The sequence below is a fragment of the Oryzias melastigma genome, linkage group LG10 (genome assembly GCF_002922805.2).
Source record: "Oryzias melastigma strain HK-1 linkage group LG10, ASM292280v2, whole genome shotgun sequence".
Lineage (NCBI taxonomy): Eukaryota > Metazoa > Chordata > Actinopteri > Beloniformes > Adrianichthyidae > Oryzias > Oryzias melastigma.
In genome coordinates, this window is record NC_050521.1 from 24,165,808 (window position 1) to 24,170,180 (window position 4,373).

The 4,373-nt window shown below is 45.6% G+C and overlaps 1 protein-coding gene across 1 annotated transcript in view; it reads right to left on the minus strand.

The window, feature by feature from the left end:
* The window catches only part of il1rapl2 (interleukin 1 receptor accessory protein-like 2), a 373,988-nt gene extending 369,677 nt beyond the window's left edge, over window positions 1-4,311 (minus strand). The window contains exon 1 of the mRNA XM_024283660.2: window positions 2,738-4,311. The gene's annotated coding sequence lies outside the window, so the exon portion shown is untranslated. The remainder of the gene's footprint in view (window positions 1-2,737) is intronic.
* Between the last annotated feature and the right edge of the window lie 62 nt (window positions 4,312-4,373).

Below are 4,373 nucleotides of genomic sequence, written 5' to 3' on the forward strand. Positions count from 1 at the left end.
TAAAAATATGTGATTCCATGTTACACATTCAAACATGTTTAATTGACAGTTTCTCCCAATCTGGCTTTCAAGTGGTATGGGTGTGGCCATCCAACAAGCTCACACCTGATTGGCGAGAGTGGTTGCCATTGTAACGACTGACTCCAACCAATCACTGCTTAGTGACAATTTCTGGTTCCAACATGGCGGCGTCTCTATCACAGAAAAAAAGGTGACTGAATTGATTTCATTTGGTTGTAGATGGAAGTTCCATGGGTGATGTCACACTCACTCAGTCCAGTTCATTTATACAGTCAATGGTTGTCACTGACTCACACTCACGAGCATGTCTTTTTAATGTTGTTGGAGTTATTGTTAGAAATAATCATATATTTTTTTTAAATAAAGAGACTTTAATTCCAGTTCCATATGAAGCATTTTCTTTAACATCCCATCATGCTTTTCACTCAGAAAACTCTTTTCCTAGACTCCAGAGTTTAAACATTTGCTTATAACTGTTTTTTTTTTTTTTCTTGCTGTCAGTCTATATATTTTCTGCACCGTTCATCATGATCGGTTTGTCTGGGTTCTCTGCCCTGCAGCAACTCGTCTTCAGGATTTTCTTCATTTGAGGCCTTGTTTATTTAATCCCTACATCTCTGCACTGGAGTATTCACCTTCCTTATTGTTACACTAAATCCTAATCATGTATTTTATGTTACCCTGTAGTTGAACTTTGTTTTTTTTGTTTTTTCTTTGCTCAGATTTGTGCACGTTTGCATCAGCTTCAGTTTGTGTGTGAAACTCACTTCCTGTTTCCTGTCTTCAGGTCCTTCCTCTCCCTGGACTGGAAAAGCAAGAATGTGATGTTTCACTGAAGAAGCATGAGCTGCTTGTTATTGTGTTTCCTTTTTTTTTTTCAAAGATTTCTCTTCAGAGCTGCAGAATGAGAGCCGACCTCGAGAGTGGGAACCATCAGAAATGTCTCATTCTTTCAGTTTACCCGAACAGCGTCTGTGATGAAACTAATGATCTCTCTGTAACCGGACATCAAGTTCAATTTACTGTCAATCAACTCGACTGACCGTCTTTAAAGATGAATCTGAAAATCAGACAAAACACAAATCTGACAGAAAAAGTCCCATCCATATTGGAGAAGTCTGACTTTAAAGACCCACTCCAATAAAAAATGTATTTTTAACAAGTTGTTGTGTCATTCGTCTGATGACGGAGGACAAATTTTAGGAAAAATAAGCTAAAAAACGACATTTCTGAATATTTCTTTATTCAAATTGTTGTAAATACGAAATTATATCCTAGATTTTTGGATAAAAACAGCATCATCATAATGTAATAAATTGAAATATGATTGGAGTGAAAATAAGCACATTCCGACATCACAGATTGGAGTTTTCTTCAACATCTGCTTCATACACTATGTTCCAGATATCATGAGATGCAAATAACTCCTCTAAAGCTCAACTTGCTAAACACCAATCATTGCACAATCCAAACACAAACTTCTCTTAACAGAGGACTGAGGGACCTTTGGTGCTGTAATTACATCAAACTGCTTTGTGTTCCCACATCTTCTGTCTCAGTGATGCGTCCCTGCAGCAAACTCACCACTCCAGCCCCCCCCAGTAATGGATGGCTGATGTTGTCCGGTGTGACGGGATCGTTCTGCTGCCAGTTCATCAGATCTATAGGACACCGGCCTCACGTCATAAATCAGCGCACCTGCAGCCTCCGGTGGCTGCTCTGTCCCGCTCTATTCTGACGATTGATGCGCACCTTGTTGCTAAACGGCTGAGATAATTAAACCCCGCGCGCCTCCCTCTCCTGCTGCAGGTGTAGGTGCATGCGCGCACACTTTTAGGGAGAGCAAACCCACACTTTCTGTGGCCGATCATCTGTGACTGCAGTACACAACTTCTGGATCTGCGCGCACGGAGAGGAGAAGAAAAAGAGGGGACGGAGGGAGAGAACGCACCTGCTGGCGCTGGAGGAGACACTCACACAAACGCGGCTGTGTTCCGGAGGACTTCAACAAATGGGAAAATTATACAGTTGAGCCCAAAAGGCACCCTTTCCCCAGCAGCTGAGGGGGGGCTGCATGAAGGGAATCCTTTAAGGGTTTTAATTACGAGTACACTTGGATACATCAAAGAGGAAAACATTCTGGATATGATGGTGAAATGACCACATTGAAAAAATAGCAGAATTGACATATTCTAAAGTAGTTTGAAGACTAACGCATAGCTATAAGTTTGTAAAATGTTCAAAAGAAGTGGCGAGGGTTTGAGACCTGAAAGAGCTGCGAAATTCTGCTGATCTCCAACAAATAGAAGGAAAGCAAACAAGCAAAGAGGCTGGAAGGAAAGAGGGAAGCGGAAAGACAAATGAGCTCAAAGAAAAGAACAAATCTGCTGTTTGTCTGATCAATGCTGCTGCGTTTGGATGAAAACCTCAGGAGTCTAATAAAACAGTGCGTCTTGGTTGATTACTTATTTGATTTAATCGGTTCCAGCCTCACTTACGCTTTTAGTGCACTGGGGTCGTGTCACGCGCAATCACGCTTTCCCAGATAAACTAAATTCACCCTTTTAAGTCAAAATGAATCATAAAAAGTGTTTACGCGCAGAGTTTAGAAGACTTTCTTTGGACATTACGCGTGCGTTATGTTTGTCACCTGCATCCAACACAAAACAGCCTCGTGCGGTGAAGCCATCTCACGTTCACGCGCGCACGCGCTCACCTGGCGCTTCGGCGGAAGTGATCCCAGATGACAGAACCTTGACCCGATGAAATGTGCCGCAGTAATCCCACCTCTGACGCGCGGCTGAGCGGCGCAGACAGATTCCTCCGCTCCGGAGTGACAGAGGAGTAAATCAAGGAGCTCGTCTGTCCTCCTCTTCTCCTAAAACATGGGAGCTCCGACCTCTACCAGACAGCCCTCTGTGGCTTCGAAAAGAAATAAATGTCTTTTCCCGCTTCTCCAAAAAATCAGCCGCGGTTAGCGGCAGTTACGCATCCCGCTGTCCTCCTCCTGCTGCGCCTTCTGTCTGTCCCGCTCCTGTCTTCCAGGACGCAGACAGGCAGGTGGACCTCCGCCGTTCAGCCGGGCTCTGTCCGGGAAGTGGCGTGGAAAGAGTCGCTCTACTTTTGCGCAGCCAAAAATAACTTGGAGTCTCCAAACAGGAATCCCGAGAAGCAGTCACGCTAAAGAAATCGCGACTCAGATCATCCACTCTTTAAAAAACAGGGATCTTTTTGCATCCACAGCACACATTTAATCCATTTATTTGATAAAACCGCATCCAGTTTTGAAGGGAATTGTCTTCATGGCGCACAAAATAATATTCAAATAAATTGGATATTTTCTCTTTAGTTTTATTTAAACTGAGTTAAGAACCCACACAGAACGGACCAGGAAGTTCATAGCTGCCTGATTATCAGCAGGTTCCAACTTTTGCAGGTTCAGACGATTAATTAATCAATAAATCAATCCGGACGTTGTGCCTCTTCCTGTGGGGGGTGTGAGCTGCAGTGCGGGCTTCACCTTTCCTCCCAACTCCCCCACAGGTCCAAGTTTCGGTAGATAATCTCTGATAGTCAGTCCATCAATGAGTGTAGAGAAAACAGATCAATCCATGTTCGGGTAGGACCGGAAGGAAGAGTTTTTGGAGGCACGAGACACAATTCCCTTCTTGTCCAAGAGCCCAGCTCCCCGCGCGCGCCTTCTACTTTCCTTGAAATCACTACACGTGTAATTCAAACGCCAACATCTCACAAGAAGTCCTCGCGAAGTTCCAGAAATCCTTCCTGACGCACCGGGAGCGACTGGAGAGAAGGGAAACGCGCCCAGAGCCGCTGCTTTTGGGTTCTCCTCCAAACCGGGAGGGAGGAGAGCTGGAGCCAAGACCAGAAGGAGAACACGTAGAATGTGTCTGTGATTATGTCAGAGCGGGAGAAGCAGCAGCTCAGGCTCGGCGTTTGGAGGAACTGGAGGTGACATGTCTAATGAAGTCCTCCGCACTCTTCTCCTGCAGATTCTGCATCACTTTACCGACAGAGGATCTCCTGCGGAGACTTCAGTGGTGAAGAAAGTCCACAAGAACGCGCAAAGAAGCACGAGCGGGAGAGAGCTAGAGGGGGGGAGAGGTGGGGGCGTTAGAGGGCTGGAAACAAATATCCGCCCCCACCATCAACAGTCCTTCCTGCGCCTCAGCTCGGGACAAACCCTCACTAAGTTGCGCTCAGTCCTCAGAAGATGGTCGCTGTTCTTTCAGCACCACCGGTCATGCGCGCGCACAGGAGAATCTGTGTGTGTGTGTGTGGATGGAGGTGGGGGGGTGTGGGGGGGGCTATAAAAGTGCTAATGGGTAGGTATC